The 14,740-nt window shown below is 38.8% G+C and overlaps 1 protein-coding gene across 1 annotated transcript in view; it reads left to right on the plus strand.

Annotated features, from left to right (window-relative positions):
- Positions 1 to 3,986: 3,986 nt before the first annotated feature.
- Positions 3,987 to 14,740, plus strand: part of LOC146868421 (lysophosphatidic acid receptor 6-like) — a 60,557-nt gene continuing 49,803 nt past the window's right edge. Inside the window, exon 1 of the mRNA XM_085615443.1 lies at positions 3,987 to 4,009. The gene's annotated coding sequence lies outside the window, so the exon portion shown is untranslated. The remainder of the gene's footprint in view (positions 4,010 to 14,740) is intronic.

The raw sequence follows: 14,740 nt of genomic DNA on the forward strand, positions 1-14,740 counted from the left end.
CATTGTGTAATGCTAATAAACCTGCAGCAATTTTCTCCACAAAGAAGATTCCATTCAGAAAATAAGAGCTGATTTTGCTGGGACTGATGGCTTAGTGAGTAATACATCCACTGTAGGAGTCTGTGTGTGACCTCAGGGCACAGGATCAAATCCCAGTGGGTCCACTCACCCTTTCATACTTCTGAGGTTAATACAATGAGTACCATTGAGTTGGGTAACAATCAATATCTGTTGTTTAGTGCCAGGAGGCCCTTTTGGGTGAATGTGCACTTTACAAATACAAATGTTATTTCAAATACACGTTATGTTGTTTTCAATCCAAGGTGGTCAAAGAAAGGCAGAATTCAGTATGAGCTAAGAAGACCTGCCCCACTCCATATCACATTCAGTCAGTTGTGCAAGTAGAATGTTTCCCTTACTGCAAATGTAAAGATTAAGTGACTGTGCTGCTTCTCTAGTCTTTGTTTATAGGTATTTTTTTGTTAGCAGCACAGTTATGGAAACCGCAATGCATTTTCATTTCCTCCTGTCATGTTTCTTTTTGAAATGCTTTGAAGCGTCATCTATTCGGCTAGAAGGCTGTTCACTTCATTGATGCAATCAATATGGCTTTCCTCTTCAAGGCTAATGGGGTCTTATGTTCAAAGCCATTTTTCAGTTGCAAAGGCTCGGTTCAACAAAATATGGACCTTTGCAACCTCATAATAGATTTTTAGTGCGCTCACAAACTTTTGTGATTCAGTAACTCGTTACCAAAAATGGTATCAGACTATATACCAAATCGCAAATTGGAAGGGGTGTGTTTAGGGCGTGTTTCCCAATTTGTGCTTTCTTACGGTATGTATCACTGTTTTGAGCCCACAGTTATGTTTGCAAATCATTGATAGATCACCAACACCTCAAGGGAGGTGGTAATCCATTCACGAATGATAAGGGGTCTCTTTGTGAATGCTGTTAAAACCTTTTTTTAGGAGTAAGTAGTGATCCCTGGGACCATCGCTTACTCGTTAAACACGTATTGAAACTTTAAAAAAAATTCTTAATGCATCTTATTGTCCTTTAAAAGCAATCACAGACATGGTGGTCTGCTGACCCCAGCAGGCCACAATCCCTGTGATGAAATAAGACACACCGGTGGAATTTGTTTTAGGTTGAGGCGCACTGAGAAAGTTCACACATATGATTGTTTTTAACTAAGTAATCAACGGTGCTAAAAGGTGAGAAGAACCACCCTACTTCCCATAATCATGGGCCTTGACCCTCTGCAATAGACAACAATCCTTAGCACACGTAATAATTACAGATGCCAGTAAGTATAGCGCGTTTCCACATAAGCTTAATACAAAAATGAATAATGAAAGGGATTTGTCTTTCTTCTTCTTGGTCGTTCTCTTTATTAAATGTAAATCTTCTCAGTTCTTTAACAGCCACAAGCCAACACGTGTTTCGTCGCAACAAGGGAATGTAGTCCCGCGACTTTTTCAAGGCTATTTTCTGTTTGAATATAGCATTTAATCAGCGGTGATAATTCCAGACCGCCAATGGTTTCTGGTGTGGCGGCGTCACACGTATCAAAATATTAGCAATCCTGTTCTTTTGTATTCTGTTACCTCTCAGTGCTTATTCGACTAATGAGGATGTCCTAACGTGACGCTTTCCCAAATTTGTGATGCCGAGTGCGCTCATGCAGGAAGTACCCTCTCTGTACTTAAAGTTAGAAAAAGGAACCGTGTGTTCACGTTTGTTCGTATACAAAAGAATACAAAAGAACAGGATTGCTAATATTTTGATACGTGTGCCACGGTGGGCAGCTGTGGCCACTACTCCATGTTGCCTCTTGTGAAAGCTTGGCTCATTTTGGGCTCGATGTTCCAAGAGAACCTAGAGCTGAGCAGAGCCAGGCCTTTGACTCGAGTTTTCAGTGGCTTTCCCACCTAAAATAGCATGCAAAAGAGAGTAATGATAGTAGTTGCAGAATCCATGCAACAATGTAAAGAATCTTTCAGAGAGTGGGAGTGTGGAAGTGAAGAGATGGATGTGGGGGGAGAGAACAGTTGAAATCAGGTAAGAGGCTAGGGGAAAAGGAGTGGCGAAAGAGCAGTGCATGGAGGAAAGATGTGGATGTAAGAGGAGCAGAACCAGCAAGAAGAGGCTAGGGCAAAGGGAGAGATCGGTGTAAAGGGGGCAGAAGCAGCAAAAAGTTGAGGCAATAGAAAGATGAGGAAAGATGAGAAGAAAGGCGAAGCGCATTGAGGGGAAAGATGGATGTAAGAGTGGCAGAATCAAAGAGAGAAGGTAAGGTGCTTGGAGAGAGATGAGAAGTGAGAAGCAGATAATGTAGAGGTGAAGTTGATAAAAGAGGGGGCTGAACCAGCAAAGTAATAGGCTGGGCACGAGATGAGGTGAACAATAGAGCATGGAGGAGAGAGGTGGATGTAAATGGGCAGAATGACCAAAAGAAAAAAAAGGTTGGAGAAGAGGTAAAAATGCTATTGAACCAGTGTGTTCTGCTACGTCAGCTGAGCATTCTGCCAAAGTTTGAAATTCCTTCTTTTTTTATTTTCCTTTTAAAATGTAAAAAATTATCTTAGTTTTGAGATGCACGCATCAACCTTCACAAAGGGTTGTGATCTTGAACCACACTCAATGTATCAGATGAATTTCAACCTGCTCCCTGTTTACTCTATTACTCCTCTTGGCCTTTCTATTAAATGTCCCTCCCAGTGGGACACTTCCCTGCACATGTCCTGACTTTCCTGAACTCCCTTTGCAATATCTTGCTTGCCTCATGATACATTCCTACCAATGCAAAACAAAACAAAAAACACTTTTTGGGTTTTCTGCTCAAAAACCCTACAGCAAGCTCAAACCCTCTCCATGTCTTCGGGCATCTCTTTGCTAACTTTCCCTCAAATGACCCACAATACTTTTCAGTAAAAGTAAAAATGCTGAAGTATATTGCGAGTCTTTTTCTTTGGGTTAGGGCAATAGGTGATTAATTAGAAGCATCTGTGGATGATACTGTTGCTTAGGAGTGCTGTTTTAGAACTGACTGTTTCATTTATTTTGGATAAAAGTAATTCCTTTCAGAAACTTGTCTCTCTAAAAGTGGTAGCGAGCAGTCAAAGATTACTCCAGGAGGTGATAAAGGTATTGGAACTCAAATACAGTATGTCATATTAATCATATCTGATTACCACCTTATTTAATCAACCCAGCTATAACTTTTAAAAGGGACTGAATTAGACCATGTGGGTATGGACTACAACGCCAAAAAAAGTGTTGTGTTACCAAAAGTCCCCTAATACCCGACAAACATCTTACAGTAACCTAGTGTGTGCAAAGTTATAACGGACAGTTGTGCACCCTGCAAGACTTAAATGCTGCGAGACCCAAGGAAGAGGCTAGATTGAAGTAGGAAAGGTGAAGAATCTACAGTTGACGGGCGCTCGTATGGCCGGCCCACTTGATGAGATCATAATAAAATGAGCGAAAGCACCACCAAGAGCCTGTATGGACAACTTACAACATGCATTCAGAACACACATACACATGGTGTCACCAAGAGGTAAATATGTTCGCACAGCGCATACCACTCATTTTTAATAAACCTCAATACCGCGCCATCAAGAGGCCATGCTGGTACACAAACCTTATCCTGTCCACCCCTAACACACCTGCACATGGTCCCATCAAGAGGGACAGCTACATTTGCACAACTTAAACCATTCATTGCTAACACAACAAGGTGGGCATTTTGAAAGCATGGGAGTCCCATGTTTTTAACAATGCACAAAAATGTGTTGCCCTCACAAGTCTGCAAATTTTATAGACTGCAAATTACAATCTGTGTTGGAGAAAGTAATTCAAAAGGAAAGTACAAAAGAGGATTTCCTGTTAAAATGTTTGACTCTCCATGTTCTTTAAAAGCCCTTAACAACGGCTTTCCCCCCCAGATCTCTTGCGCGTCGCAGCGCCGCACATTCTCCTCACAGCACAGGCTTTTCAGGTACTTTTCACATATCAACATGTTTTATGTTATACTATTTGCGTTGTTAATTAGTTAATCTGCAGCAATATTATTAAACCAATATTACCTGTCAATGTAAACCACGGAAGATACAGATCTCCAACAACCCTCCAACAGCTGTAAAAAGAAATAATTTATATGCAGTTCAGGTGCATTCAACTCGGCAATGACGGTAGACGGTTGGGGTGGTAGAGAAAACATTTTGTTTATTTGTGGCTTGTTGCTCTGAGAAGCATCCGCCCGCTCTACACTGTGCAGAGCGGGGATTGTACAGTGTTCATGGTGCAGAGGAGCCGGGGAGAAAAGGTAGGAAGACAATAGGCAGGGCCGGCGCTAGGCACGGGCAGTGCGGGCAGCTACCCAGGGCCCCGGTCCGGTTCATATCCAAGGGGCTTCGAACCGTCTTTGAAAAAACATCTGTGTTGGGTGGCCCAGGGAGCAGCAGTGGTAAAGTGCTGCGAGGCCCAAAGAAAGGAGCCCAATTCAGAGGTGGACCTCATTATGGCAGGGGAGGGTCACCCCACTGTGGAACCAGCAGACGCTTGTTAAATAAAATGATGACATTAATTAAATTAGCTTTATTATCATTTTATTTTACGCTGGAGCCGAAGCCGAGTCTTGGGGGTGGGGCCATCCTCTGAGGGACAGCAGCAAGAGGAGTGGTGGGCACAGGGCAATGCAAGTGCGCATGTCAGTTTCGCCAGAGTCTTAGGACGGCCAAACTCACATGCCCACTAGGATATCTTCAGGCTGTTCCTTGGAGATATCAGCAGGGTTCAGGAGCACAGGCTCCCAGTCCCTTCTGGAGCGTGAAACCAGACCGCTCCGCCCAATCCCGGTGCTTCGCTCATGCTGGGTAATACCAGCATGAGTGCCGCATCCGGATTGGCGCAGGGGAGTCTGGGAGCCTGTGTGTGTGTGTGCTTCGTCTGGAGCTGAAGAGGCGGCAGGCTGCAGGTAAGTTTTATTTGAATGTTTTTTGTCCCTCATGCTGCTGCACCACTTTTCCCTGCTAATGGCCGCCACTGCTGGCACAGCAATGGGCTGAAAGGGCTTTGGAAATCTAATTGCTGCATCTGCGTGAGAGCAGCGATTAGATGGCTACTTGAAGTGCCCTTACTTGTTAACTGAGCCCTGCAGAGAGTCCTGCAGGTCTCACAATGAAAGAATCATGTCCCACCACTAATGGGCATTACTCACCTAGGAGGGAGGAAAGAAAGAAAGTGTCATCAAAATTCGAAAACACACATTTGTTTGACACACAGAAGCGTTTTACGTAAATGCATTAGATTATATCACTGTCTGGAGAAGTATTTAGTAAAAGTGGGAGTTTTTAAACATTAACTGCTGCCCCGCCCTGATGATAGTAGTAGTATTAGTCAGGGCAACTGGAATTATGCGGCAGGGGAGCACCAAATTATGCAGCAGGAGAGTGCCAATGTATGTGGCACGAAAAGGCAAATTATGCGGCATAATGCAGCACATTTTGTGATACTATGACTTCATTATTTTTACTCAAGGTAATACAATCTGGCGAAGGATTTCACCTCATTTGTACCAATTCGACAACTAAATACAGAAAAAGGTAACTTAAAGATGAGTTCAGTTTCTTTTCAAAGGGCCTTCCACTGTGCACGAACCCACGCTGCCAGGTTTTTATTAACTCTTGCTCTGTTTGAGCGAGAAACAATTTTTTGTGGGTTAAAACCTTCAGATTATGCAGCAGATGATGGATTATGGGGCAAATGCATCACATTTATAATTATGCAAAGAAAGCTGTGGCTGCGGTCTCGCATTATTCCAGTGGCCCGGTATTAGTGAATTAATAGGAGAATCATTGGAATTATTTGGCAAGAAAGGAGCAAATCAGGTGGCAGGGTCACTCATTTTTGTTGAAAGAATATTACCTCATTATGTAGTCATTCACTCAAATACAGAAACAAGTAACAGAAAGATAACCAGTTAACCTTTGCGAAGAGATTTCCACTTTGCAGCAACAAATTTTACAAAATTGTCTTCGTTTTGAGATGCTCACGTCAACCTTCACAAAGGGTTGTGATCTTGAACCACACTCAATGTATCTGATGAATTTCAACCTGCTCCATGTTTACTCTATTACTCCTCTTGACCTTTCTATTAAATTTCACTCCCAGTGGGACACTTTCCTGCACATGGCCTGTCTTTCCTGAAGCCCCTCTGCAATATCTTGCTTGCCTCTTGATACATTCCTACCAATTGAAAAAGATAAACTTTTATTGTTTTTCTGCTCAAAAAACCTCCAGCAAGCTCAAAACCTCTCCATGTCTTCGGGCATCTCTTTGCTAACTTTCCCTCAAATGACCCACAATATTTTTCAGTAAGAGGAAAAATGTAGAAGTATATTTTACCTTATCTGATGAACCCAGCTATGACTTTTAAAAGGGACTGATTTAGATCAGGTGGTTATGGAATAAAACACACAAACAAGTGTTGTTTTACTAATAGTCCCCTAATACACGACAAACATCTTACAGTATCCCTGTATGTCCAAAGTGTCCTGCAAAGTTATAACGGACAGTTGTGCACCCTGCAAGACCTAAGTGCTGCGAGGCCCAAGGAAGCTTAAAGTAGGAAAGGTGAAGAATCTACAGTTGACCGGCGATCGTATGGCCGGCCCACTTGTTGAGATGATTTCTTTTATTGCTGTGGATAAACTGGCTCCTTGCTTGGGATTGCACATCCCAAAAACTACTACAGCCTTAGGGTTGGTGTGCAGAGAGTCAATCTGACCATACTCACAAAGCCAAATGGTTCATTGTCATGTATAGAATGGCAATAGGCAAGCCTGGACAAGCACAGTATGATGAGGGCCTCCTCCCACAACAAATAATCCCAAACCTCAGGGAGTGACAATGAGGCCTAGTGTGGCTGCTTTTTATGAGCATAGTTTAAAACGGCCTCAGGTGGAGGTGAGTTGAAGAAGGGAGTGCTGGGGAGGAGGGCACCTGAGAAGCGAGGGGGCATTCCATAGAGTACATCAATGCACATGGAGTGATTGGCCAAGCACTGAGCCTATGTCAGTAGGTAGCCAGTAGGTTCAGGGAGGTAGGTCTTTTATTGGCGTTTGGAAAACCAAAATTGTTTGGTTAGGTACAGGGGGAGTGGCATGTGGATGATAGCAATTCTCTTGTATTCAATTATCTCTTTAACCAAGATCCAATGGATTTACCTGAGGGCAGGCACAATTTGGTTATGACTTCGTAAGCTAAATGAGTTTAGCGGCGTGGTTCTGGTCCCTTTGTAATTTGTCTTCTCATTTATTAAAGACATGTGACTTAATTCTTTTAAAACTGTAAATCTCAGGCATTACTTTCGCGTTATTTCGCAAGTCAAGCACCACCTTCCCCAATCTACTTATCCCACGTTGCTACATTTCCTTTTCATATAGCTGTAAACTGCACAGATTCTACTATAGTATCCCTTTTTGTTGTGTTGCTTTCATGTATTTCTTTAGTGACTGGCTCCAAGTATAGCTTTGTAGTCGTTTTTCCCTGGCCCCAAACTGTTTTCCCCTTTAGCAATCTCATCTGTTTATCCTTGTTAGTTTAGCTCTTTTCATCTCTTAAACAAGCATTTGCAATGCAATCGGTCTCACCTTTGGGACCTAATAAGTATTTAGCTATACAGCGCATTATTGTGAGTACAGCAACATTAACTCTTGTACTGTGCACGAAGCAGTGAAAGGGTGTAGTACCACAGGCTATCACTAGGTGTACCTTGGGACCTCTTTTGGCCACATAAGATACTGCACCCTCTAACATGGACAGGGAAAGAATATGGTGCAGCGGTGAGAGCTGCCAACTGGGGAGCTGGGGATCCGTGTTTGGGTCTGGTGTCAGCTCAACATAAATGAAAGCTACTAATTTAAAATAAGGATTTCATTGCTCTAATTAAATTAAAACAAAACTACTACTTCCAGAATGCAATGATTTTTTTTTTTTGTGTTCAAAATATTTTATTGAAATTTTATAATGAACATCAACAACATAGACATACAAAAATTATCAAATTCATTCCAATAGAAAAGAAATTGGTCATATTCTTATAAACTTAAAAGGAGGGGGGGAAGGGAAACATCTAATAACAAATTATTGAGTAAGCAATAAATAGAGCTACTATGACATATTAGTGAGTATAAAAATCGTAAAAAGCATTACAATACATAAACATATCCCTAAGATGCAAAATAGAGATCAACAGGACTCCAAAAAGAGTGATAGGAAATAGGATTATGATTAACCCCAGACAAAGATAATTGAGCACCTCGTCTTGTAAAGATAACCCAAGACCACCAAGCATGAACTGATAACTTAGAAACATCTTTCCAACAAAAGGTAATAGATTTTAACGCAGCAGAAATCAAAAAATCAAAAAGCCTACATTCAACAGAACTTAGAGATTGTGATAATGTAACTGATTTGCAAATTAACATTTTATAAGATAAGTCTTCATGGATATGCAACAATTTCTTAATAAAATCCCAAACTTCTGTCCAGAATTTTGCAATTAAAGGGCAATCAAAAAGCATATGTCGTAACGAACCAGGATGCAATTTACAGTGCCAACAAGTATCAGATTGAAGGAGTTTAGCCTGGAATAAACGTTTTGGAGTCCATAAAGAATTAAATAATATATAGGAATTGGTTTGATAAAGTGAGACAGGTAACCAACCAGAAATACTTCTAATCCATATAATTTCCCATGAATCATTAGACAATGTAAGTGAAAGTTCATTATTCCAGAAGGTTGCAATCATCGTTATGTTACTTCCTAACGTATTAGATAATTTTTTATATAAAATGGAAACACCATTAGCTTTCAGCGATATAGTTTGGATATACACGGATAGATCAGCAGTAACACTAGTCGGAATAGCTTGTGGAAAGGAATCTAAAATTGAATTAATTAAATATTCATATTTAATACGATCAGATTGGGATAAACCAAACCTAGTTTGTAGATCCTCAAACGGTATAAAGGTATTGTTGGAATAAATATCTTTAAGATAAAAAATACCCGCTTTGATCCACGAAGACCAAAATCTAATGTTCCTATTTAGTTTAATGATATTGCTATACCATAATGATAATTCAACAGTGTTATACATGGGGTATAGAAAAGTAGAATCTAAATCATTAAAAACCAATTTAGTGGATTTGAGAACGATAGATTTATGAAAAACTGAGGAGGTGTTGGACATAGTTAACAGCGTTGGTAATGGGAACGGCTTCACCATAGATTTTTCAATTAGGAGCCAAGAGGGTGGATTATGTAAAGGGAAATGACTAAACCATATGGCACTTTGTTTTAAAATAAAAGCTTTATGATACAGAAAAAAATCTGGGATACCAAATCCAGCATTACATTTAGACATTTTTAATTTTTTATAACTAATGCGAGGTGATTTGTTATTCCAAAGAAATTTGGAGAGAAGTTTATCAATATCTTTATAAAATTTTAATGGGAACTGAGAGGGAATCATGGAAAGAGTATAAAATATTTTTGGAGCAATATTCATTTTAATAGATTCTAGTCTACCCCACCATGAGAGATGTAGCAAAGCCCATTTAGACGTTTTATCTTTAATATAATCTAAGACAAACTTACAGTTTAAAGTCATTGTAGATTTTATAGATGAGGAAAATAAAATACCAAGATATTTTAATTTAGTCTTTTGCCAAACAATTTCATTCATAGGTATCATGTCAGGAGTACAATAAATGTTTAAAGGGAAAAATTCAGTTTTATTAGTGTTTAATTTATAGCCAGACACCATAGAATATTTTGTTATAATCTCTAATAAAGAAGGAAATGAGGATAAGGGGTCACTAATACATAAAAGTACATCATCAGCATACGCTAAAGTTTTAATAATAATCTCATTAATAATAATTCCTTTAATGTTATCACATTTTCTTATAGATGTAAGAAAAGGTTCAATGCCAATTAAAAACAGTAGCGGGGAAAGGGGACATCCTTGTCTAGTACCTCTTAAAAGGGAAAATTGATTTGAAATTTGGCCATTAATAAATAGACGAGCAGTAGGGGCACAATATAGAGCTGAAATCATACGAATAAAATTATCTCCAAAGTTAAAAGATGATAAAGCATGGAATAAAAATTGCCAATGCAATTTATCAAAGGCTTTTTCAGCATCCAAAGCCATAATTCCTGAAGGAGTAGTTAACGTAAGACCTTGTTCAATGACATGTAATAACGTTCTTGTATTATTTGCAGAGTGTCTATTCTTCATAAAACCAGATTGATCCGAATGTATAATAGAGTCTAGTACAGGGGATAATCGTGTGGCTAATATTTTGGCATATAATTTACAGTCTTGATTAATTAAAGAGATAGGGCGATAATTAGATACAAGGGTGGGGTCTTTATCAGGTTTGGGAAGAACGATAATTAAAGCTTCAGTAAAGGATCCTGAAGTAATTCCCGTAGAGCCAAACAATGTGAATAGTTGAAATAATAAGGGTAAAAGAAGGGATTGAAACTCTTTATAAAACTCCGCTGGGATACCATAAGGACCCGGAGATTTATTCTTTTTAAGAGATTTTATAGCGGTCAAAATTTCCTCCTTAGTAATTGGAGAGTCAAGCCCCATTTTATCTAATGGAGAAATTTTAGGTAAACCACATGAGGATAAAAAAGAATCAACTAAAGATTCATTATGAAATTCAGGTTTATCATATAACTTAGAGTAAAATTCCAAAAATTCATTCACAATATCTTTATGAGATAAAGCAATTTTACCATTGGATCCATGAATAGAAGTAATTTGAGTTTTATCCTTTTTGATACGTAAGTAATTCGCTAACAATCTTCCAGATCTGTTTGCATTAAAACTAAATTTAGCTTTGGCCTTAGAAATCTGAACACCAGCTCTATTACTAAGAATTGTATTGAATTCATATCGAAGCTTTTGCAACTTACTTCTCTATTGAGGGTCATTAGACGAAATAAAAAGTCGTTCATATTCCGCTATTTGCTTTTCTAGTTTTTTAATATTTGCATTAAAGGTTTTATTTTCGTGAGCCATAATAGAAATAGTTACCCCTCTAATATAAGCTTTAAAAGCATCCCATCTATTAACCAAAGAAGTAGTACCTTCAGGGTTAAATTGAAAAAAATCATGAATGGCAGAGAGGAGCTTTGGTTTATTAAGTTCATTGAGAGCTATACCAGAATTCATTCTCCATCTAGGCTGGTAAGTAAAGGTTGGATTTAAATTTAGAGACATCAATGTTGCCAATCTTGGGGTTACTAACACAGTTGATCAGCTGTTTCGAAACTAATATATAATCGATCCTAGAATGAGAATTATGTGGGTTAGAAAAAAAAGTAAAACATTTTTCTGTAGGAAAGTGTAACCGCCAAATATCAACTAACTTAGTGGTTTGAAGAAATAATTTAAAAGCAAAATAAACCTTAGGGGGGTGGAATTTAGTACGAGATATTCTATCTAATAACGGATCAGATATGACATTAAAGTCACCTGCAACAATTAAAGGTACATTACCAATTTTAACCACCTCCGTTGAAAGAGTAGCCCAAAAAACAGGGTCATCTGCAGTAGGGCCATAAACATTTAATAAAAATAAGATAGAATCATGAACTTTAACCTTAACAATTAAATATCTCCCATCCGTATCTGTAATTTTGCTCAAAACTTGGCAATGAGCTTTTTTCGCACAAAATATAGCTACACCATTTTTCTTGCCAATAGCAGGAGAAGAAACAATATTATCAACCCATTTTTTCTTCATATAATTTAAAATTTTATCATCTATATGAGTTTCTTGCAAAAAACAAAAATCAGCTTTGCAACTACCTAAATAATCCAAAATTTTTGTACGTTTCACAGGATGGCGTAAACCTTTAACATTCAGTGACACTACTTTAATATTAGCCATGACAAAATAAAAAGAGAAAAGGGTTAGAAAGAAGAAGGTCAGAAAAAGACACAAATGTTAAGAAGAAAGTAGCTCCAAAACACACAAAAGGGAATGGAAGAAATAAAACATAGCAAAAAAGACAAACAAAACACATAAATATGAAGATTGGGACGCACACACGCTCTACAAGCATGGCCAGAAACCGCTGGAGCCCAGAATATTATGAGTTATATAAATCTGTCAAAGAAGATCACACATGAAAAAAATCAAGTGATAGGACCCTGAGTGTCCATAGATTGCTGTACTTGTTGATCCAGAAATTGTCGAAGATCTTCAGGACGTTGAAAGGATTTTGAAAAATTATCTTTCCAAATGCGCATAGTTGAAGGGTCAAAAAGGCCATATTGGTATCCAAGGCTTCTCAATCTTGGGCGAAGATCAGTAAAACCCTTACGTATTGCAACAGTTTCCTTGGCAAAATCTTGATGAATAAAGATTTTGTGACCATTGACCAACAATGAAGGAATTTCTCTAGCTGCTTTTCTGATCAGAACCAAATGATGGTGACGGAGAACTTTAAATATCATTTGTCTAGGCTTGCTATGTTGAGGATTGCGACGTGAAGGAATTCTATGAGCCTTATCGATTTCAAATTTTCTGGAAATTTGACATTTAAAAGACCAGGAAGTAAGTTCTCTAAGTATAGTCGACAGTTAGATCCCTCAACCTCTTCTGGTAAATTAAATATGCGAAGATTGTATTGTCTATTGCGATTTTCCATGTCCAGAAGTTGTGCGCACAGAGGTGATATTTTCGCCACAAGTGGAGTAAAAGCATCGACTTTAACTTTATTGTCTTGTATTTTAATTGAGTTGTCTGAGATTTTCATCGACAAACTCGCCATTTCCTTTCGTACATTTTTTATTTCAGTCGCAATAGTTTCTGTACTAGCACGAAGAGCCTGAATTTCCTCCAAAATTAAAGAAAGCGAGGGTTCAGATGACTCCGCCACCTTTGATTTTATTGGGGGCGGTGAACTCTGCTGTTTTCTTTTATTTTTGTTATCCATTTTTGAGAAAAGATAATATAATTTGATTAAAAATGAGTAGATTATGAGTAAAAAAAACGAAAAGGAGCAAAGCAAACCTTCAAAATACTGGTGCAGCAGCTAAACTGGACTAGGGGTGTGGCTAGGCCCAAGCCAGGCCCTTTCCTGAAGTATGCTCCGCCCCCCTGACAGACTAACCAGGCAGTCCTTCAATGCAGAGCTCGGAGCAGGAACCAGGGAGCCAGAAACACGACTTCCCACGATGAAAACGAGCTGAAACCACTTCACAATGCTGGTAAGCCTGTAATTAGCGCACCTCAATCGGGTAAAGAAGTAACCCGCTTGCAAACTGCTTGATCCTTTTCCGTGCGTCGCCCCACAGATACAAGGACCACTTCAATCTTTTTGTCGCTAGTAAAATCAATCAAATCAGTACAAAAAATCAAATATGACGAGAGAGATTACCATAGTGGGAGGGTCTATACCTTTGCTGAGAAATTCAATAATGTGAGAACAGGGGGCAAACATTAATAACAGACACCAGACCCCAAACTACAGAATTAACCAGTATTACCGAAACTTCTAGTGTTAGCAGTATAACCAGTGGAGAATCTGTAAATGCACAGGGCCAACTTCCATGTAACAGTGCTGACCCCTTTTTTTTTTAACTGCAGAGATTCAGGAAGGGAAACAAGCAAGCCTTCCAAAAAGAACGAGCTATAAAAAGACCAGGAGGGGGAAGCGTAGATCAAGATCCCAATGCAAAAGAGAGAGTGGGAGTAACAACCAGATCGGGGGCTCGAACACAACAGATGTAAACAATGGAATTGTACAAATGTTTCTGATAAAATCAATTTTGGTAATCTATCAAGTCATACACTAACTGAAATTGAAATAAATCTATTAAGCAGAGGTTTGGGCTTTTGTCCTAGTGCGTCTCTGAATTTCACAGCATTGCATGTGAGTTGCTTTAAGTTCACTAGAAAACTTAAGTTACACAAGTTTTTCTCAGAAAGGCACAAGTGGACATCTAACATAACTGCAATTGAAAGTAAAGAGAACATCCAAACAATTAGGAACATAAAAGATATGCAATTATTGTTATCTTTAGATGAACAAGATGCTCCCTTATCCATTCATGCTTTGACTGCAGAACTTAACTTAGACACGTTTGCTGACACAGATAGTAGTCTAAAAACTAGATCTAGATTTACTCCTCACTTACCAGGCCCTAATGTCATTGACACATTTCAAGAAATGGTGTATCAAGATCTTTACAAACTCGATGACAGATTTCAATCCAAAAACATCAAGGTTAAACAAAATATTTCATCGGAAGAGAGAAAGGCTCTGGTTAATCTCACTAACGATACCCCCCTAGTCATTAAAGAAGCAGACAAGAGAGGTAACATGGTGATCATGGATAGAACGGACTACCTCCATGAAATAGATAGACAACTTTCAGATCAGACCACCTATATCCAATTGAATAGTAATCCCATGAGAACCACTGTAACAACAGTAGAAAATAGATTAAAACATTGGCGAGACCAAGGTCTTATTTCAGATCTGGAATACAAATATCTATTTAACGACACACCAACCAGTCCCTGCATATACATTTTGCCAAAAATACATAAGGGGGGACTTTCCCCACAGGAAGGCAGATTATCTCTGGGATCGGTTCTCCAACAGAGAAAATATCTGAATATAGTGATT

Source organism: Triturus cristatus, chromosome 1_2, assembly GCF_964204655.1.
Source record: "Triturus cristatus chromosome 1_2, aTriCri1.1, whole genome shotgun sequence".
Taxonomy (NCBI): Eukaryota; Metazoa; Chordata; class Amphibia; order Caudata; family Salamandridae; genus Triturus; species Triturus cristatus.